The 24,026-nt window shown below is 39.5% G+C and overlaps 1 protein-coding gene across 2 annotated transcripts in view; it reads right to left on the reverse strand.

Annotated features, from left to right (window-relative positions):
* Window positions 1-24,026, reverse strand: part of TSPAN5 (tetraspanin 5) — a 79,142-nt gene that overhangs the window by 23,911 nt on the left and 31,205 nt on the right. The window lies entirely within an intron of this gene.

Raw genomic sequence — 24,026 nt, forward strand, 5'->3', positions numbered from 1 at the left:
ACACTACAGGGTTTCCATAGAAAATCCACACTAAGGATCAGTGAAACGAGCAGAACAAGCAGAACAAGCACTATGCCTCCCAAAATCACCACTGCGTATTTGGCATGACACAGTACCAATCACGTAGAATGTTTGAAAACATAGTAGGTGTCCTAGCACATCTCTAAATGTCTATTTGTTCAGCTTTCATCTCTGGTTTTTAAAACCTAAGTGCTGGCTAAAAAGGAAACTATATTCACTCTAGTTTTGAGGCATGTAATAGAATGTTGCTTAAACATCAAACTCTGGTTTTCTTTGTGGTTTCTCCACACTGCAGTGTACAGATTTATTTTGGCACACAGAACGCTTTCTCTTAAGATTTGTGTAAACAGTTAAGTATCCTAATGATTTTTCTTTTGCAAAACAGAAGTGGTTTTCTGTTGAGAAGTTATTTTAACAGCTTCAAAGCAAGATTTCTTCTTCCTTAGACATACTTTTAAGAGGCATTTTTAGCTTTATACTAGAATATCTGTAAAAGATAGTTGAATATCAAGCTGAATATGATCACAGCAATATCGTGAAGTTCCCTAACACCCCCTGTACCTGTGACCTTCTCGTCCACGTGTGCTTTGCTGGCTGACCAAAGGACCATGCATACTATGCCCAGCCAGCTCACCCAGAAGCTCACCTAAACTAATTGGAAATAAAACTTGCCTTTTCGACTTGAAGAGTCATGACTGTATATTTAAACAATACTACGAGCCAATATTCTTCAAAGGGAAGAATCACAGGCTTGGCTTTATTTTAATACAAGATAAATTGAAATTTTTCCTAGATGGAAAAACAGAAGTACTGGTCATGAAAGTCTGTTATTTCATCAGCCTTAATTGTCTACAAAGTACAAGAGATGGATTTGAGAATGTCGGTACAGCCTGCTGTGATACACCACTTGAGTCAAAACAGGTCATCCTACCTGTATCAAGACTGCTCTTTTTCTATGGTTATAAAGCTTGCCAGAAGAGTGTGTGTAGTCCTCCTGACTGCAGTGATTATTTGAAACTTGAGATAAAGCTGTAGAAGTTTCCAAATCACTTTCAGATAAGTGCAGTTAAGTTCTTTTTTGCAGTAACAGGCTCCTCTGCTTCTTTCTTACACAGCCAAAGGCACCAAGATTCAAAGAATAGAAACGAGGCAAAAAAAAAAAGCTATGTTATTATAGAAATCCATAAGCTGAATTTGGAAGTGGCAAATTGTTATTTGTAGAGAGGTACAAAGCATATTATGCTATTATAGTAGCTTAATATGGTTTTTCAACAGAATAAGCACAGAAAACAAGAATGAAAGAATTTGATCAGCGCCTATGAATGTAACTTAAGAGCCATGCACATCAGCTGCAAGTCTGGCTCAGATCCACTAGCTTTATTAAATGTAATCCAGCCAAGCGTCCTGATCCTTCCCCAGAAGTTGAGACTTAAGGGTAAGATTACCTCATGGATTGCAAAAGGTGACTTACAGTAGACAAAACAGGTCTCAAGCCAGGCCAAGCTCGTCTCAATTCATGGATTGGGTAATGAGACACTAACTACACTAAACTGAAGCATCTCAAAAACTGAGATTGTCAAAGCTTCTGGCAAACCTGTCAAGAAAAAACAGGAAACTGAGTTCTCAGAGTTTTCAAGAGGACCAAAGAATTACATGCTGCTCAGTCCTCTCCATATCCCAAAACGGAAATTTGTCCCGTTGCCTTTTGAGCAGCTGATGAAACAGGAACAATAGAAAAGACCCATTAGGAGAAAGGTTCAGGACGGAATCATGAAATCAAAAGCTTAATGGCATTAAAAAAAAAAAATAGATCAATTAATGGAGAATCCATAGCTATTGAAAAGTTATTTTGATGCAGCTTCTCGCTCAGGAAGTTTTTACACTTGCTCACCGAGAGATTATAATCGGGCAAAGATCGGTGCATGCATGCTTTATTCCTGAAATGCCTCTTCCCTTGGGCAAACTCTACTTGCATTACTCAAGACAAAATACTGAGCTGGGCAGCCTGCTGACTTAACCCTCTACAATCATGCCCTAGAACACCCACCCTTGCGCACACAGCCTGCTGTGGGGATGAGGAACACAGGAATGCTCTCGGTAATCTCCACTGGCAAAAAACAGATTTACACCTCTCACCAGGATTAACCTTGGATTTTCTTGACAAATATGAAAGAAACTCCTGCATAGCCTAAAAGGAGTTGAAAGCGCTTAGCAAAAATCCCTCTGTATTTTTGCTGTTGGAACCAGAAGTAAAACAGAACACGTAACCCGTTTATCTTGCAGCCCTTCTGCCGATGCCTCCAAGACATTCTTGTCCCCCTTGCTTGTAACCAGAAAGAAAATCTCTTCACATCTGAAGCACATGGGGAGAGGGTGAGATGGCATACACATCTCAGTTAAGCCTGGAAAATTTCATTTACATCCATTAAATTATGCCAATAAAAAGGTGGAAGGTTGCCTCATTATCTACAAAACACTCTACAGAGAAAAAACACCTCAATTCTCCAGAGACATCCAGTAGGACCATTTAGCTTGACTATAAATGGTCACCAGATCTGGGGCAAAGCTTATAAAATCTTGATACTTTTTTTTAAACAACAATTTGCAGGAGAATATTAGAACATTCCTCCAGAGCATTACAACCTTACAAGAAAACTTGCACTTTCTCAGCCATAGGTTTTCTATGCACAAACATGAAACAAATGTGTTTAAATTTCTTTTCTATGAAGAGACGTTACTCTACATACTGAATTTTTCACCTCAGCTGACATTCTTGAATAACTCAGCACCAGTTTTCAACCAAAAGTACAACCACCACAGACCAAGCAGTAAAAGGTTGGTTAATGTGCCACATGCATGAACCAGCATATGTCCACGTGTGGATGCATTAAAGGCTTGTGAGAGAGCAAACTATAGTGCAGCCACCTCATTTCACCTTCACGGCCACAATAGAAATGCACTAGCAGAAGACTGTCAAAATTGTCAGGGTTCAGAACCAAAGCTTCCTTGCAAGAGCTGGTTTGGGGTATTATCGAGCCCTGTATTTACGCAGTGTGAAAACCTCCTACCCGCCCTTGCTTTGAGCTGCCGCAAGACTCTGCACGCAGAGTTAGCAAGGAGACTGCCAGCATCCCTATGGGTGCTCCGGAGCTTCTTCTGTGGTAATACACTGTAGGTTATTCACAAAGCGAGATTGCCTTCTGTGCAATTCAAGCCAGCACAGCACATGAACGCAAGGTACAGTATTTTACTGACAAGCGCAGCAGTGATCAGGACTACGTGAAGTGTAATATTTCACATCCTGAAATAAAAATCAGGAAAACGTCCCCACTGACTCGAAAACCCCAGATGAACAATTTTTCCCTAAGCACTTCTTCTGCAGCACTCTGTCCTCAGACTCACTCACAGGTATTTCAAAGGCAGAATACTCACTGCTTTCCTTAAAGTATTTTACACCAAATCAGTCTTTTTGCTTTCTAAGTCAGGGGAAAAAAAAAAAAAACAAACAACACCACACACATAAAAAAGAAAACCACCACACAAAAAAACAAAAACCAAAAAAACAAAACAAAAAACCCTACCACCACCACCAAAAACCCCACAACTTAATGTTTGTGTCAAGAGCACAAAAAGAATTGTTGTTTTTGTTGTTTATTTGTTTTTAAACAGCCCTGACAGAGAAGCTGCACCAAAACAGAAATTAAAATGAAGTTTCATGCAGTTTTTTTCTTCTTTACTTCATGCCACCGATGTGTACTCCGCATTAAATATGTCGATTAGCATTCTTTCCAACAAAACAAATAGGACATCCTCTCCACTCTCCACCTTCTGCCTGTCCCAGAATCACAGGAAAGGAAGGTACCAGAAGTCTGCTCTGCTCCTCCTGCCATTTACTCCAGTTCCCATAACTTTTCCATTCTCAACACAAACTGTTATAGCAGTTCATTTTCGTGTGGCTAAACATACATGGTAAGCATGGGAAAGGAAAACTGCTCAAAGCATACATACGCATTTACAAAGAGTATGTTCTCCTAAAGCCCATTTCTTGTTTGTCTTGAGACATTACCAGCAGGAAAACTATGTACCACAGTCTGTGAATGAAGATGCTGCGTAGGTGACTTAGTTGCCATTTTGGTTCACAGCAACATTCAGATATAGACTGAATATAGACTAAAAGATGTCAAATCTAATTCCATTTTCTGTGCAGCTTTTAAAAAACACTACATCTTTCACAGATAAATGTCTCAGTAATACCTTTTGCCTCCCTATACAAAACACACACAAGTGGAAGAAAAAAGATCCCAGTTTCCACACATTTTGCTCAGCTGAACCAGAGAGACACTGATTTTATAGATTTTATAGAATCATCCAAGCAGACCCAAGAACACAAGGAAAAAAGCTGCCTGCTCCGTCATGCAGGACTCTTAACATGATGCTTCCTAATGAAAAATTAAGCACATACGACCCAATTTTTCAAAGCAAGGTACTGTGGCTGTTAATGTAGCTTTCATTTTCAGCAGTATGGAGTTTTCTGGTTTATCTGACAAGTAAGCAAAATATCTATAGTCCCTCCCCCTTCAAATGCACAGTCAGTTGCCATTATTTCCTTATTGCCTTCTCTGGTTCTTTAATTACAAAAGCAGGACATCTGCTTTCTGTTAACATTGCTCTATGTATTTATTTTATTGCTTTCTGGTGCTGCAACTGTAATCACTGCCAATCAGCTTGGAGCAAGAGTCCCTAAAGACTTAAGTCCCTCTCCTCTTGTCCACAGAAATTGATATACTGGGAAACAGAAAAGGGAGGATGAATTGGACCCTATTTCCCCTGCTCCAACTTTTGAACAACAACTCCCCTCAAGCCTAGATAAATTTAATTTAACTCTTTCCAAGTTCACAATGAGACTCTCTAAAACTCAGGTCCTGCTGTCTAAAGAAAATACTTTATTTGTAGTCGGTTTTTTTAAAAGCACACAAAACTTACACATAGCAGTCACTTTGTAAAATTCTTCAGTAAAAGCCTCTGGGAGATTAAAGTTTTTGTTTATATGAGATCTAGCTGATTTCCTAAAACTAGTACCTTTTCCCCCCATTAAAAAAAAAAAAAAGACCTTTAAGGTAAATACCCCATCACTACCACTCAAACATTTAAAGAGCCTACAGAGTTGAAGTACCAAGACATCTCCATTCCCTGTCACTTTGGTACACTTACCTCACATAGATCTTTCCCTTCTCTTCTACTCCTCTTTACACTCTCTATTGGTCTTTGTTTCACCGTCCTCTCTTTCTCCGCTCTCGGAGCCCAAAAGACTATGCGGGAAGACTGAGAACTTCTGCTGCACACACCTCTCCATGGGCCTCTTCCCTGCCTTTGCTTCTGAGCTACCTTAAGTTCTCCATGTCCCTCTGCTTTTCCTATCCCATCTCATTCTCTTCATCAATGCCATTCCACCTCTGGCTCAATCCTCTCCGCTGCAGCTTCTCTGCCTCAAGTCAGCTTCTATTTTTAAAACCACCCAAAAATTATGTAAGAGGTGCTGTAGCAGTGTATGAAAACAGTATGGGCTTAAAACACAACGATAAGCAGCAGCAAAGTGAAAGATGAAAAACCAAATTCCACACATCCTATATCACTATGCTAATTGTTTCTCTTAGCCAACTTGACAACGCAACGACATCAGTCTCATTCTGGCCTGCAACTAAGAACAAGTATGAAGGCAAAGCAAGCATATCCTGCTTCAAGCTGGGGTGAAGCAAAGTGTCTGGAAGCGGCATTGCAAAGGAGTCATTCTCCAGGTCTGCCTTGCTACCCAGGGCCAGCAGCTTCCTACCCCAGAGGCCAGCAAGACCTCCTCCGCTCATCTCATTCATCACAAACCGCCCTACCTGAGCCTCAGGCTATTTAGATGCAGCCCCACCATGACTCTTCTTCATGTTCTACTTCTGAAGTTTTTGTTCCATTGAAAGCAGAAGTTAAAAAAAAAAAAAGTTACGCACCCAAAAAAAAACCCCATCACAAAACATTATGCAACTGATACACAAATGCTCACTTATTCCAGCTGCAAGCAGTGAAGTTATCGAATACCTGAATTATATTTTACACAGCAAACAGAAAGGATCTGAGCTGGTGGTCTTCCATAGTAACAAACAGGCAACTACATTGCGTACACAATTGATTTAAGTAGCTGAGAATATAAAGGGTGCATAGCCAGGAAACACAAGCAGGTAGGCTTGTCTAACACAGCACCATACTCTGAATGTTCAGCATTTCCTCTTGGGAAAGCAGCTTCAGCTCCTACCTGAGCTTGTACACTACAGCAGAGGAGTCCCAAAATCTTCTATCCCAGCTACACAAGCTGCCATGTCACATTAAGTGACCACCACCAGCTTTACAGATGAACTGAGACAAAACAGTTTAATCTGGCTCTCCTCCTACTTAAAAATACAGTACAGAAAAAGAGAACGGACACAGAGCAAACTGAACACAAACCCAACCTGCAAGTGCGCACACAACTTTTTTCAGCAAATTCTACAATAGCTTTATTGCCTCTTGCCTTCGCCAAATGCTTATTCCTGGATCTTTTTTAGGGATCCCCCACGGTAAGATGTTCAAAGCCATTTACGAGTGTCTAGCTCAGGTATCCAAAATCCTGACCCTGATATGATGTGACTGCCTAGCCTATCACATCCCTCCCCAGATCAAATCTAACTCAGAACTATGAACTCTGTAATGGCAAACGCACATATATATGGCATATGTTAATACATGAAATAAGTCAACTTCTAATTGTCACACACACACTACCACCGTGCACAGAGAACTGGATTTGGTTCGACTTTCTGCAGTCACCCATCATTTTAACTTGGTCCACAAACTACAACTCCTCCTTACATAGGAAAAGTATTTTTTTACTTTCTGCTCACAGCCCCAGAAGGGTTTGAAGACAAAAGGTATATGAGCAGCACAAAGCAGCCATTTAATCACAAAAATATGAATACTGGGTAGGCTTCCATGCCCAGCTGGACATTGTTATAAAAGAGAAAAGAAAGCACTTAGCTTTTACTATTGAGTGCCAGAAGTAAAACTGATTTAAACAACTTTAGCTGTTTCCCATGGAACAGTCACCCTACACAGCATCTCAAAAGGGACCCATACAATGCACAGACCCTCAACTCCAGTTTCCCAGGCAAAACCCACTACATTTGGCTTGATCAGCTGGAAGAGAACGTGACTATGGAAAATGCCATCTTTAGGAGTCCCACAAGACCTTGTTGGAACAGTGTTCGGACACAAACTGAATAAAGCAGAGCTCCGTCAGGCTGAGGGGCTCCGAAAGGCACCTGACCACCCCGATAGCAGATTTCTCATCGCTAATATTAAAGTCAAGGACAGAAGGAGATGAAGAAATATGTGTTCTAACAAACCTGTGATGGAAACAAAGGCAAAAGCACAAAAAAGAAATTTCCTCAGCACTGCTTAAAAGGCTTCATCTTCTAAAGGATTAATTCCACACTACACATAACGGTTTATTCTAATGACGTATTTATACAGCAAAGAAGGTGCATCTCAGCTGCTAATCAGAGATGAATAATTCCTGCTAAAAACATCAATGTAAAGATGGTAGAGCGGGCGTAAAAACTTTAATCTAAGTGTAAAGGAGAACACTTGCAGCATCAAACTGCTAAACCAAGTTCAACACCTCCCTGCCTGCACTGCAATTTGAATCCAAGCTAGCAGAGAGAATAAACATTTTGCAGAAGAGACGTGTAAGCATAACACTACACAGAAAAAAACCCAATTTATCTGAAAAACAATACTTATTTTTCTCCCCTCATCTGAAAAACATTGCTTAAGTTTCACCCAAGGGCAACCACCAACTGTGACAAACACAGAGGCAACAGGAGAGGAGACAACTTGGAAGGCAACGGCATGCTTGCCCAGAGAAGGATTTGGAAAAGAAACTACTCTTAACATAGCTGCTCCAGCTTTCAGCCCTGCTTTTGTCTAAAAGCAAGTATATTTTGTAAGCCACTTCCAAACTATCAAGTAGTGAATGAAAAAACAAACAAAAAAACCAACAACAACAACGCAAGAAAAAGCAGTATCAAGCTTTTTAAACATTTTTTCTCAATATTTCCACCTACTGAACTCTTTTTGCAACAACTGAAGTTATTTGTATCTCAACTAACATGCCCAGGAAAATCCAGAATGCTCTGCTTGCCTTCTCTTCTATTTCGTAACACTTCAGCCTGGGAAATTTCCCCATTAGATCATCCACTACAAGGATGTAAGAAACCTTTTAGAACACAAATTGTTTTCTTTCAGTTGTATTTGTGTACTTTTAGATATTTCTTCATTTAAGCTGAAACATCAGGAGCCAGGAAGAGACCTTTAAATTTGGTCCTCCCTTGCTGCAAAAAAACCCACTGCAATTAATCTTACTCCGGGCTACCCAGAGTGACAGAACGGGTCTTCAGCACCACACAGCTGTGCAAACTGCCACCGTGACTGTGGAGCTATCGCCAAGAATCCTTCACTACTAGCTCATGTCCTTTCCTTCACATAGTGAAGAAAGGTGACCACAAACAAACGGGAACAGTGGGAGGGCTGAACATATGGGCCATACAGATGGAATGGAATTTAACAGTCCAAACAGTATCATGTACTTAAGGACTCAGAAAATATCTGCTAGAAGCTGAAAATGTATTCACTGGAAACACAGAGAAGACAGCCTTGGAATTGTATGCAGTCTGTGAGCTCACAAGTTGATGGAATATACAGAAAGGCAAAATAAGATTTTGTGACACTTAATAAAACATTCTCAGAAAGAATGTAATTGCTTTCTCTAAGTTTCCCTCAATTTCCTATCTCTACAAAGGTCTAAAATGACCAGCACCACCAGTACGGCTGTAGCCTGCAGGCTCCTCTTTCACATGTCACCTCAACCACTAGCAGTGTCCAACTGTCCAAGTTATAGCACGCATTACCACTCCTGTTTGAGACCTCGCTGTGCCCCTCCAATACTCAGCAACGAGTAAACTCAGGATCTTTGTAAATCAACCCATAACACTCAGGATATAGCTGGGGCTGTTAGCATAAAGCTGCAGGTTCATTAACTATATTCCAGCAAAGCCAGGGAGATGAGGAATCCCAGTGAATATACACTTAAATGCAAACACGCAAACAGGAGCACATGAGATGACACCCCTGCCTCTTTAGGGTGCCAGGTTTTTTTTATTAGGGAACATGTCAACAGCTCCTTGTGTTAAACTTGGGTCTCCCTGGTAGATGACCCAGTTTGTGTCATACAAATGGCAGGTACAGGGTTTTCTAGGATCAGGCCCATAACCGCTTAGCCCCAAAGTCACTCTCACCAACATACTTTCATTCGAACCTGCGTTCAACCATCCACAGTCAGCCCTTCCCACCTGCCCAGAAAGCACAACATGCTGTGTTTCCAGGTAGGGTTCCTAAGTGTGCGCCACTTGGATCCATCTCCATAAAAGTCACAAATTCACCCCATGACATTTGGTACAGCGCTGCCCCCTGCTCACATAGAGGGCAGGAAAGGAGCCCGGTGTGATGTTGGTGAGTTCCCAGCACCGCCGCGCTGTTCTGGCTGTACTCACACGACCTCTGCTCGCTTTCTGTCACTGCCAAACGGGCAGAGAACAAACAAGTGCTGGGTGGCACGTCAGATCCTCTCTTTCCATGCACCAAATCAAGCAATTATACTCTACAGCAGTCACCCTCAGGGCATTAGAAAGAGAGAGAATGGGGAACAGTGTACAGTGCGCATAAAGACCAAGTGATTTTTCTCTCTCCTTATTACAGTAATTAGCACTACTAGCTCTTGCCTCAGGAAAAACCATGCACGTGTTGAAGTGATACACCGCAAATTAAGGAAAGGGCTTGCCTCCCTGCCCTGCCATGTCAGGCAATATAGATGATGTTTATATAACAGTGCAGGACAACAGATCTATCCCATAGCTTTCTCCATTGTCAGTGTAGTCTATCACCAACTTGTTCGGTGCTCCTACTCCTGCCTCTCCTACACAACTCCTGACAAGACACACATCTCCGAGGATGTGCTACAGGAACTTACAAGCCCCATTTGGTAAAATGAGCCCCTGCGATCTCAACCAACATAATCTCATATATGCACAAAGAGCTTCTGATCAGCCAGGAGCCGTGTGGAGGCTGGAGCTGTGACAGCAGCAGCAGCAGGAGAAAACCCACACTCCACAATGGTTCCAGTGACTAAGAGAGATTGGTTTTGGCTGCTGGCTGAGCCAACTGTCTGTCCCCATAAGATACTGCATCTATTAATATTATCGATCTAGATATATAAAATAGAACTAAAGATATAATTTTTTTTAATGTTAGAAAAAAATTAGAAATCATTAGTTCCCCAGGAATACAGAACAATTGGGATATATGAACACAAACTGTGGCACAATTCTCTCTTGACTTCCCTTTTGACTTTAACAGTAGCTGACAACTACTGGAAGCTTTTGAAAATTCTCCCCATAATTACTGCTAACATCCATAGTACCTGACTTAAGAGAACCAATTTATTACCATACATGTAGCTAAACTGAGAAGTGGAAAAAACGCCACAATGGTAAACTGGTGAGCTTTCCTTAATTCAGATGCCATCCATTCATATTACAGAATCAGTAGGCTAAAAATTGCACCACTGTATGTGAAGCCACCTGCTACGTTGCATCTCCTCTTTAAAAACAATTTTTATTTTACAAAGCCCAATTTTAATGAGAATACCTACCAGCCTTACTAGACCTTCTGCTCTGTCATTTTGAAATGCAAGCAATCAAGTTTGCAACTGAAAACGTTTCACCTTTCCACCTGAGAATAGCTACCTGTATCTTGTGTTCCCTCATGTAATGCATCAGTCCAATTTACTTTTTTAAATGGTCATCTCCCTTGCAAAATTAAGGCATCTTACAGATCACAGTTTTCCTGGTGAAAAGGAAGTATGGTGTATACAGATTCCCTCTTCATCGGTTCAAGGATTCCCTCAGTTCTTGGCTCCCAGTAAATAAGAAATAATTAGATCCAATTTGAGTAATAAGAAAATACTCATATATACTTACTAAATACATCCATTTTTTTCCCTCAACAACTTCACTGGTCAAGGTAACATACTTAAACAGATCCTAGTGTTCTTCCTACTTCTGCTGTATCAATCAGCAGTAAGTGTGGGAGCAAAACCAAAGACCCTAAGCTCCCCGACAGCATGTCCTATACACTGGAGCAAACAACAAAGAGGGGGTTTTTTGTGCTACTTCACTATATTTGCTATACAGCCTTTCCATAACTGGGGGCTGAAAACACTGGAAGTTTGTACTAAAGTAAGACGACAGCTACTCCATGGGTAAATTTCAACTGACAGAAGCAATATAATTAAGAGCTCAGCTTAAGCTCTGGCATATACTTTCTACTTAATTCACTCTTCCAAATCCCGTCACCAAGGGCTTTCCAAGTAATCCAGCCATCCCATTATTCCAGCTATATACAAGGCAATAATATAGATGCTAAAATAATCATGCACATATATATGTGTATATACAGATCACATGCATGCACTTAAATCTTTGTACAAAAGTTCTCACCAATACACAGTCTTCTAAGTTAATGAGAGATATTAATAAGTGCAAAATCAGAACTTTGGTACATTTTTGTAGGAATAAGATTTTTTTCATATTGATCAGAACATTTCTCGGGCTCTAAAAGATAAAATATAATCAGACACTAATAAAAATACCTCCTGGACCTCAGACTCTTCTATCCCTCCCTTCCCTTTTTTTTTGTTTTGGTTTGGCAGGGTTTTTTTGGGGTTTTTTTCTTTGTTTGTAGAGTGTGTAGCTCCAAGGTCTTCCTAATATTTACACTGCAGTTAAACTCACAAATTGGGATATTCCTTCCTGTGTTCAACAACCATAAGAGTTGCCCATCTGAAGAAGTCCCCTTGGAATTACACTAAACTACTGTTATTTTTAGCATATACAACACGCAGCATGGTAAGCTGCACGATAAGCATCCAGGTGAGTTCTCATGAGCAAGATGCCTCATTTCATAATGAAAGTTAACATACCAAATATGCAATTAAAAATACCACTGAAAAACACAGTATCTGTTTGCAGACCAGGTGAGCTGTGCTCAATGAGCGACTTCCACACCGAGCAAGACTCTGAGCTTGGCCCTGCTCCTCAAGAAATGATGTGCTGCTGGTTTTCCACACCTATGGTAAGACTGCCAATGTGTGGGCACCTGTGCCACAATTTTCACTTTTAGATTTTTACTCTGAATTTGCACGTTAGAAACTTCTTTCATTATTAAAAGAATAGAAATCCAGTAACTTCGTCATGCTGTCAAACCTGATGCAGTTTAACCAGTAGTCCCTCATCTATCCCTTCCACACCTTTAAGAAAGGGCACTGAGGAACACCTTATAACAAAACTATATAAATTGTTAGTCTTCAAAGTGTAGAAAGACAGCTATTTTTAATACTTTGGAATAAGTCTACTGCTATCCATTTTGCATAGAAAAAATTCCTTATGAAAGTAATTTTTTTCACCCCAACAGCACACATCAACTGGATTCTTCTACTGAAAAGGAAGCGCCAAGAAAATGTTTATATAGAAGCAAACTCACATCACCATCACCTCTCCATTTACACAAGAGCAAGAGTTTTGCCAGAAGCACGTGTACAAGCTCAAAGTCGCCACCACTTTTACACAAGACAAATTATGCCTGACTCACTTCTCGGTGACTACTCTTTGAACAAACTGTGTCGTGAAGCGCAGATGAACAATTGCTAGTAAATGTCAACGGAATTGAGTTTAATTCCACCCCACAAAAGGAAGGCTGCGACTTGGACAATAATTACAAGGATCAAGAAGTGTTTCTTGAATTAGCAAGGGGAATTCTTCACTGAATTATTACCGAGTGAATAGAGTACATCCTTACATCAAATCACAATAAAACAGGATATACTTCAGTGAAACCGTATAGTTTTTTTGGGTTTTTGTTGTCATTGTTTTGTTGGGGTTTTTTGTTGGCTGTTGGGGTTTTGTTTGTTTTGGTTTTTTTATCCCACAGATTTTCCACAAAAAGGGATTAGGAGCAATAGGTTGGTGCCATTATAGAGGGGGGGAAAAAAAGCGCTTATGGTAATCAGATGATCTACTATATTTTAGAAGTCATAGAAAAACACCTAAAAAGTGTAATATTTCTCCTGACCAGTTGCTTGAAGTGTAACACCTAACACTTAATATATATTTCATTGCTTTAGTCTATCACTGAAATTAATAATTCTGACAAGCCTTCTTAGAAAGTTACAGCTGAGGTTCTGGTAAAACTGATGTTAGAGACGAGACCACTATAAGATAACGAGTACAATATCTAATCGAATTGTGTTTGCCTGATTGAAGAACAGAACTAAAAAATAAGCCCATTTCGTATTCCCATGTTCCATTTAACATTCAGAATGCTTCACACAATATTCAAAAGTATTACCTATTGGTATTAATTGGTAACCATTTTCATTATTAAAATTTTATCCATCTACCAAATTCAGCTAACTGGGGATTAGGCCAGTAAATTGTAAACATAATTCCCTTCAAAGTAAGAGTAGCACAGGCAACTCAGGACTTGTAACAAGTTTAAACAACATGAGAAAAAAAAAAAAAATAAACTTCCAACTATTATTAATTTCTTCTTCTGTAAATCATGGGTTGTGTATCACAGCCCCCCTCAGTCCCAAAGCACTGAGCTTGAGGGGGAACAGCTGTTCTTAAGGAAGAGCTCTGAAGTTTCTCCAGTTTAGATGCTCTCATGCTCTTCATCGGTAGAAGGCTGACAAGCAAAACGCATTTTGTTTTGATGTATAGACGAGGATTCTTTAAGACCATCTTACACGTTACAAAGTGAGAGGTACTCAGTTTTACACATGCAAATATGCATGGAGTTAAACTGCAGCTTCTGTATGGTCCCTATACTGTACATAAACAAAACCCCTAAGAGTTCATTACCACTAAACAAAAAAAAATGCTTAACACACTCGTACTGTTTAAATCCTTACCATGTCAAAGGAACTTGGAACAACTCAGGAAGGTGAAATCACCAACAAAAGGATTACCATACAGGGAAACTGTCGCATGCTTAGCAAAGTTGAATATTGGCAGCAGTGCAATGCTACACTTGATGATAAAAAGCCTTGGCCCTGAATTACAAGGTACTGTTTTCTTCGCCTTTCACTGACCTCACAATAAAAACAACGGCAAAAACATATATAAACCTTTTTTCTCTTTCAGCAGTAGTAACTTGAATCAGGAACTTTTACTAGTGTTTCCTAACGTCATGAACTTTTATTGCTATACTAGACTATTTGCCATGTACTATCAATCTGCTGATTAAAGGTCTCTCAAGTCCTACAGACACGACAGACCATGCCAGGTTAATGATCCGCTTACAGTAATTTGGTGTAAGATACTTCTACAAATTAGCATTTTGTCATTCCACATTAGTCTTCATATTTATGAAGAAGTTTAGAAACAAGACCAAAAGACCTGAAGCTACACATTAGATGATGAACTGAAAGAATAGAAATGACAGGCCTGTCTCCAAGCTGATGGTTGAATACAATACCATCCCTGTTGTATAGGCAAAAAAAAAAAAAAAAAAAAAAAAAAAAAGAGTAGTTTCTCAGGCTCAGCAAGGGCAAAAGTGTTGATGAAACACTCGTTTCTTATTTTTCAATTTAACGAGAATGGATTTGAGGTTTTACAACAGATTCTTGCTGGTTCACTTCCACTTTAACATACTGAATGTGCAAGAAAGAAAATAGCACGTGAAAAAGCATTTTGTAAACGTTTTATTTTAGCAATACTACTAATGCTCATTTGCTTTTAGCCATACGTGATTACAAGGGATTGGTAGATTTTAAGAAGTCTAGAAGACAATACTGAAGGAGGGAAAAGAGAGAGAAATGCAGCTGTAATGGAGTGACACTTGTCATATGATAAAAATACGGAGGAAAAACCCAGAGGAGATGCAAGAGAAGTACCGAGGGCCATCTCTTCTAGTGGCCTATCTTAAATGCAACTAGAAAATAAACCTAACAGCAACCTTATCAACCATTCACACCTGACAAACTTTTATCAGCATCGGGACATTAAAGGTTGTTTTGACATCTCTTAGTCACAGCAGACAGCTATACTTTAAAAGATGCAATTACCCTGTCTGACAAAGGTAATTTGTCAGACCAGACATGGCTTTTTTTCTTTATAAAAACCTGAGAGTCAAAGGACAGAGAAAAGAAGAATAAAGCCAAGACCATAAAAAGCAAGATAGAGATGGTTCACGTGACTTGTGCTGTTTAGTTCCTTTTCTCCTTGCTTGTCCTAATTAGAGTGCGTTTGGGATCAGCACAATTAAGTCTAATAATGCCACAGAGGATTCTAAGAGAGCACAGGCACTAAGCTTTGACCTTGCCTGAGTAATCTGAAGCGCTGACTAGGCCAAGAACTGCCCCTTGTGATATTTTTGCCACCTTCAGACATCACAAATAAAAATCAGGGAACTCTAGGCTGGTAGGAGTTGAGATCACAGATGGAAGCCAGACAAGACAATGAAAAGATACTAGCAACAATGTGAAAAGAAAGGAAAACTCAAAAATTGTGCAGAAGCTTCTGTTAACATTCATCTCTGTGGCCATACTAACTACCCGTTATCTTGTCTGTTCCAGACTTCCTCATCTGTTTTTGTATGTCCACCCAGTTCTCAGAAGAGGAGAAATTCCACTATGAAATGAGGCTCGGAACAAAATCCCTGCCCTGGGACAGCAGTTTTCTTCCATTTCATTTCCACTGCAGATTGCATTCACTGTATCAGATTATTTTAGAAACAAACCAACCGCACAACAAACAAGAACAGAAACTTGTTCCAATGTGCCTCTAGGCAGCAACCAGCTTTAATCAGCCCCGCCAGAGAAACCAAAAAATCCACTTAATGACCATCCCACACCCTGCAACATGACATCCTATGAATTACTGTTCAGTGACAAAATGTTCATTCTTTAATGTTCTCTAACAATCGTATTGGCAAGGGAGACTGCAAAACAGGTCTACCTACATTTTTCCATATGAATTATCAGTTTTAAGCAGCTACTAATAACCTCGTATCATTTTAACTAAATATTTGCTGTGCAGCCCCCATGATTACTGTCCTTAAAGGGTAATTTCAAATCAGAATGTTCTTGGCCTCTTTAGGTTGAGGGCTGAGTTTTTGTTTGGGTAGGCATTTTGTTTTATTTATTAAGAAAAAAAAGTTAACACTTACAAATAGAAGGATTTTTAGAATTTTCACTTTTCCTTCCAAAACATTGACTCTGTTCATTCAAATACTTTATTGGCTTCCTATAGGTTGCCAGTAATCACAAATAGCAAAGTAAGTTTTATATCAAAATTGGCAGGGTGGTTAAAGCATATCAGATACATGAAATAACACTCAATTTTGTAAAGTTTGAAAGCTTCAGAAGGAAGCGTCTCCTTAGATATTCTTACTTTCTTTTTTATTTAGAGTCCTTTAAGGCATTTTTGAGAAACAGCAGGAAACAAGAAAGGGAGAAAAAAAAATATTTTAGGCTCCTGCTGCTTTTTCAGCTTAGACAGTAGACAAGAATCAAAACACAGGCTCACGATAACCAACTCTATCATGTTTGTCATGTATCAATGCAAACTTCCGCCAAGTCTCGTCCCACTTGAAAAAGCAAGAGTATCCATTAATTCAGATATTTATCAAATGTCCAAAAATCAATAATGGCTCTGAAGCACATCAAATAATGAATAGTAGCTGCTTCTCCTCCTTTCAGATGAGGACAAATATAACTAGCAAAAAAAGAGACATAAATCTGACAGCTCCCTTTGTATTCTTTATAAAACAAAACCTGATGGATGTTAGAAAGACTATTCCTACTATTTCATGCCCCAAGACTGCACTTCCATCGCACATTTTAGGTGTTCTTACAAAACACTCACTGCATTTTGATCAAAAAAGTTTCCCTGAGGACACAGACACTGTAGCTGTGCAATTTGCAGTTGCAACTATTTTGATTAATGTCAACATACAAAGTAAAAAATCCTATTCTTACAGCAATATCCACCCACAAGTTCTCTTGCACCTGTTCTGAGCCCTATTATCTCCCCATTAACTAGTCTGGAGCATTTTGCAGGAATTTGACTTAAGAGACTCTTAGAACCAAGTTTGGGGAAAGCCGTTCTAGTGAACCTAGTAGGATGACAGTAGGAATGAAGAGAAAAAGCTAATTAAGCAAGTAATTACTAATGCCTCACTAATGGAAGGACATGACAAGTAAGTTTCCAGGTGTCTGTCCTGTGTCTAGTATCATTCGATATTTTTGTTAAAAACCAGGATAAAGGAAAACAGCACATTTACTAAGCTTTCCTATAGCAGTTAGAATGAGATGTCAAGTTTATTTTAACGAAGTACAGAGATCTAGACAGAATGAACTCATCCATTCAGTGGAGACAACACACAAGGAGCCACTCGAAAGCTCACACAGTCAAGTGCAGAAGTGCAAAGAACAGCATCGAGCACGTGGCAATTCCTCACAGAAAACGGTCTAATACAGGATTACTCAGATGGTTCATGCTTGTTTAGAATCTCAGTGCAAGTAAATCCTGCCCAAACTTCAAGGTCCCAGATATATACACATATACAGCACTTAAACATTTCTCAGGAGGATCTCCCCACTTCCCATGGCTTTCCTCACTCCCGGAATTACAAAATAATTACAAAATTACAAAAAATAAAGATTAAAAATAATAACACACGTTTCAAAGACCTGGGGTAAATTTTAAGTTGGATGAGTCAACAATAAAAAGCTACCACACAGAAACTACAAGCTTCACACTGGAGCATAAAAATGAAGCAGTATAATCTGCAAAATACAGAGAGTAATCCTTACGCTATATTTAGTCCCTTTAAGGCTTTAGCCTTAGCTAGCTCTAGGCACTTCTACAAAGACATGGATCTTTCAGAGTCTATAAGAAAGCAAATAATTGATTGATTGCTGGCCCTAAAAGAACAAACAAGCTTAGGATCTTTATTTACAAACACAAAGGACAGCAAACTGGTAATAGGCTTTAACGACTGCATAAAGAAAAAGGAATAACCTGTAGCCTGTGGTTCACAACACGGGCAGCAATAGGCTGATATTTAATCAAGGAAGACTCAGGCATGATATCATGACAAGCTTTCTAATAGGACTACAGTAAAACATTGCAGCTCCTCTGAGTCCCTGTCCTATTGTTTTCCTGAGGCCAAAAACCCAACAAATACTTCAGCCTCCCCTGTATGACCCGTTATTAAGTTGCCTCTCTATTCAGCAACAGACCCGTGTCTTCACTGAACTTTCTTTTGCTACTGCTATACTTGCAGAGGCCCTTCTCGTTAACCCGTATGTCCCTAGCAAGTTTGTACTGTGGCTGGGCTTTGGTCTTCTTGACAGCATCCCCAGTGCCCAAAGGATGCTTTTACACACCTTCTGTCTTGCCTGTCCTTGTTTCTATTTCTTCTACACTTTCTTTTTACAGTGGAGTTCATTAAAACTCCTCGCTTAGCTAAACATCCCTTCCCCTAAATTCTTAGTCACTCTCCACTGTGAGATGATTTGTTCCCGACCTCTCAATAAGTTTTCTTTAAAGACCTCAATCAAATCAGACTACTAGTAGTTTTCTGTTATCAAGTATCTAAAAAAAAAAAAAACACAACAAGAGAAGTTGATCTGGCTTTGAAATATTTTTGCATCTGAGATTCAATTGACAAGTTACAAGATGGGGTTAAAAATTCTAGAAAGGCAAACACTGCAAAAATAGCTGTAAAAATAGATTATAACTGAAGCTACTATGGACCAACTTACAAGCTGTCACTGTAATTATTTTACCATCTCTCACCCCATCACCCACGCCTTAAATGAATATGCATTCTTTGCTTTTGAGCTGAAAGCTTCTTTTCTTGTGGCAAGAACAAGTTTAATGTATTGAAAGGGTTTGTGAGCAAGACAAAACAGTGCTAACGTAACACCTCAAATTTAGCAGTATACACTAAGGATAATAATGCTTTACACCTCACTCTTCAGTATTATTGCTTAAGGTTGCATACTTTTTTCCCCGCACTATAAAATACTAATTTTTACCATGCTGCAAATGATCACTTTAAGAAATCTGACAATCCTGCTTTTGTCCCCAGGTTGGAAAGGGAGCTAGTTTACTCCTCCAAAATAGCATCTTCCTGACAATGTAAGTGCCTCTGTCCTCCAACTGTGACAGATAATAGATTCCCTTAAGGATCACGGACACTAAAGGCCTAAAATTATTAAACAGATTTCCATGGTGTGTAAATCACATCCCACCTACCTGCTGCTTGTAAGATTTTTCTCATGAACCCTGTGCCTTCCACACGACAATGGTCTAGAATAGAAGAAATATTAGTGCGGTTTGCCGTTTAGTAGTGGAGGCCATCATGTGGTTTTTTGTTTTGGTTTGGGTTGTGTGGTTTTTCTTTTAAATCATCTGACTCCTACTGCTAAAAAGATGCAAAGAAGCTGCACCAATTGGAGAAATCTGAGAGCACTTGCTATTGCAAAACGCTGGCAACTTTCACACTCAGCACCATAACATCAGAGCAAATTCTAACTCTCTTCAGCCATTCCCCAAAAAGGATCAACGAAATATAGTTTCAATTTTTAAGGAGTACAAGATACACAAATACTACCATCAAATTTTATTTGCACCATATCACTGCTTTATTCCCCATTTCCTTTCTTTTGTATGCAGTCCCCACTTCCTTTAGGAAAGTTACAGTACCAAAAGTCACATTTAAATTACCAGAAAGAAAATATAACTCACAAACAATACAGGTGCCCGCTACAGTTACATTTCTAACAGAATGATTAGGAATTTTCCCTCACCTGAACGAAAAAGACAATTTATAAAGAAAAAAAAAAATTCATGGACTGTTTGAAGGGCAAAGCAAAACAGACTGAAAAAAATGCAAGAAGTCTTGAGGAATTTCTGTGATGCAAAGCAATCAAAAAATCTGTGTATATGTGTATATAAATACACATAGTGATACATGCATTATTCTAGCATAGGCCAGGTTATTCCAACATTTATTAATGAGAATTTGCAACAGTCTCTGAATAGTGGGAATAACAACAGCACCTTTCCAGACGTGGTTAAATGCTCAATAACCTTTTAAGAGGAAGAGGAGTGTCATCTTCCCAGACTACTCCAGAAAAGAAAAGAGAAACTTCTGTCAGTTTGCACTTTATCTGACTCCTGTTCTTCACACAAGAAACAAATGCATCTCCACCTGCTCGGCAGGAATGTCTGTGGGGTTCCCTACCAACTGGTGTTCTGTTCCCTCAAGTCACCACCACGCAACTCCTTTCGATTAACAAGCAGCAATACTACTTGAAGCCTTAAAGACCTTCCTCCAGCCTCAGTACCAGAAAATGGAAATCCTCAAAGTAGAGAGGCATCAACTCTTGACAGTGTTTTATAGGCCTCATAATAATTAGATTTTCCCACAAAGCTCTAGCTACCCATTATTGTTAGCTCTAGCTCTAGCTATTCATTACTTGAGAGTCTCAGTTTTGCTTGGCCCATTAGTTTTCATAGGCAAAAAATAAAAATTAGTAGTCCAAAATTATCATTATATTAGCATAAATTACGACTAAAAATCAAGTCTCATATCTTGAAGCCTTGGTATTTTTCAAGGGTTGCACTGGTAATGTCAGAAATCACCTTGCTGTGACTATTTTATCACTCCATCTTACTGGGTAACTGATGTTTTTATTAACAGATAAGAAAGCAATCTCGTTACATCTAAGAGATCAATCTTGAACTTGTACAGCACATCGTAGGAAGTGCAAACAATTCTCAGCATAAGTATTGCCTATCTCGGCATCACAAAGCTCTTTAAAGGACATGTACAATAACTAAATAAGCATGTAATTAGTATGTGTAACATGTTAAGCAACAAGGGAAGACGTGCAATTTCCATTTTGTATTAAAATGTCTTTGACACGAAAGATGTTAACAGTAGAAAGCTCAGGTCAGTTCCTGGTTGCTAGATCTCCAGTGATCCTGTTGCACTCCTAGGTCTTGCAACAAGATCTGTAAACTAACTCAGATGAGCTAACAATAATTCCTGCTGATCAGCAGAGTCCTACACCCAGCCACAGGTCTCTCAGAGCACATAATACAAGCTACAACACATGACACTAAAACACTGAACAGGAAAATAATCCAACACTAATTCAGGAATTCTTCAGGGTGAAAAACCAGCAAGTATTCTCACTGTTCTCAGAAACAAACAAGTCAACAAGCATTTATGTACTCTCACAAACGTAAACTATGTGCCTTTGCCACTTGATTTATATACAAACAGTACTTAAGCAAGTTACAGAATGACAAACTGACCAAATGCAGAACAAAATATATCACATTCCTAAACGGGCTTCATATAAGATGCACACACAAAAAAGAAAAGGACTACAAGATTTTAATACAAGATTTGGGTACTCATTTGTCCAAGCATGAGCCAGATCTCCATATAAAAGAAGGACAAGACTGAGAACACTGGAGTCATTTTAATAGGCTGAAATAAAGTAGGACATGGAAAAAAGGTCAGGAGTAGCTCTCCATTATGAAAGGAATGCAGTTATTTGATCTATTGATTTACAAATATTGATTTTGATCACCTTGGAATACTACTGAACAGATCTTCAATAAAAAAAAACATCAATCCTGACAAAATGTGGAGGAAAAAACGGCATACAAAGTCATACTGGAATAACAAGAAGTGTAAGGGAATGCTTTGCCCTAAATAAAAGATAAAAATTAGACACTTTCTTGGTAAACCTTATTAATAAAGAAATGCTGATTTGTTAGATTCTCAGCTGGTCAACCCCAGAAAGGGAAATTTTCTTTAATTTGTTATTATTGAAATGGTTTTGTTTGGTAACCTACAAAGGTTACCAAAGAGCCTCTTCCCCCACTCCTTCCCCCTCGCCCCAAAACCACAGAATATTTCCCTATCTGTGCTTTCACAGGTGGATGCACAGTTTCCAGGATCCTTGCCTGGACAGATACAGCCCCGGCAAGAAGCCGCCTTTGATCTGCTTCCAGCTGACTGCTCCAGGGGATTTGTTCAGGGCTCACGCTGTTGTAGAACAGCATGGAAGTAAGTTACTCTGTGCACAGGGTCACATGCTAGTCACTCGTTTTCAAACAGGAATGACCTGGCTAACACACAGTCCCTCTACTACTTTGCAGTCCTGAGCTGTTCTTGCTATGAGGAACTTTCTTGGACCTTACTCAAGCAAAATTGTGAAGGGCCAGACTGACTCATCTACCCCTGAGAGTCAAGTGTGGTGTCCCACAGGAACTCAATATTAGTACTTCTCCAGCTGAGAAACTATAGTGGCATTTGCTGCAGTACTTTTGCTGCTGTATTTCCTATAATTACTTCTTTAAACCCTAATCTGTTTGGATTGGTATAGGTCCATGGCTAGCAAGGAAGCTATCAATGCTTCCTTGGGGGAAAGCAGGGATACAGCTTCACACAAAGAGGCCTTGAAATAAGCAGCACACTTCACAGACAAGTTGGCTGCTGCTCAATATATGCTTCTATTTTTGGTTAGCATCACTTAAAATATTGTGTTAGTAGAATTTGTTCCCTCTCCACTTTAATATCTCCTTAATCTTGGCCAGCCTACTTAACATCGCCTGTATCCGAATCCCTGCCCGGCATATTACCTTCACTAGAAAAAGCAGAAATCAGCACGAGCATGATGGAAGTAACAAGCTAGGAAAAAAGCTTCTCTCTGTCCTTTCTCCCTAAGATCATGTCAGTCAAGGAGTAACCTGTGGCTTGCATGGAGCTGGCAAATTGCCCTTTGGACACAGAAAGCAGATGGGTTTTGAGCTACTGGATACTGAAAGGCTTAGACAGAGAGGGAAGAAAGGGCATCGTTTGTTAAATCCAACCCTGAAAATCCTCAACAAAAGGCAACTGTCCTTGCTAGCAGGCAGTTCATCTTGATGTCAGATCAATCAGGGCCACTGGTGGTTCAAAGGCTGCTACACTGATGCCTCAGTAGTAGTTGTCCAGCTCACTCCCAGTCCTAAAAATTCTTCCAGCAATCTGCACAACTTCCCAGTCCACTCAAGTCATGCAATAAACAGCCAAGAGGACAGCTGAAGAAATGGAGATAAGATCTTGGACGAGAGCCAGCAGTTCCCAGAAAACAGATCTTAATTCTGTACTCCATTCCTCCAAGGCAGACTACAGGGCAACATGCAGTAAGCAATTTCTTAGGGGAATGTTAATCCCTTCTGACAGAGATTGGGAGGAGAGAAACACAGGGAATCCGTGAAGGCAAAGAAAATAACCCTGAAAGAGGCAGATGTAAGAGAGAGGTGACATTTTCAGCTTTATTTCACTTGATTGCACAGAAGCACACAGTTGGGCCTCTTGTCAAGAACAAGGGAAGACTAGAGATGACAAGCCAAGTGAAAAAAATAACCTAAAGAACAAATTCACCCAAGAGTTCACGTGAGGCTAAACTAGGTCCCTGTACTATTTATGAAACAGACAAAGACTTAAATGACTGGCTACTTATAAGTAATTATTACAGCTATTATGAAAAGATTTGTTAAGAGAATTTTTGGCTGTTATATAATTATCCTACGGGTCACCATCTGCCTTTAAGTCTTCATAAAATTAAACATATGTTGTTTTCACCAACTGCTGTAGTAGACTCTCATTCTCATCCTGCTTACATCCTGCTACCTAAGAAGTCTATTCATATCACAGGGAATATGTCAGAGCCAAATATCAAGTAGTGCTCTGCTAGCAGTTCCTCTTGAAAGCCGGGCCACTTCTCCCATGTT

Source organism: Caloenas nicobarica, chromosome 4 (genome assembly GCF_036013445.1).
Source record: "Caloenas nicobarica isolate bCalNic1 chromosome 4, bCalNic1.hap1, whole genome shotgun sequence".
In the NCBI taxonomy this organism is placed as follows: domain Eukaryota; kingdom Metazoa; phylum Chordata; class Aves; order Columbiformes; family Columbidae; genus Caloenas; species Caloenas nicobarica.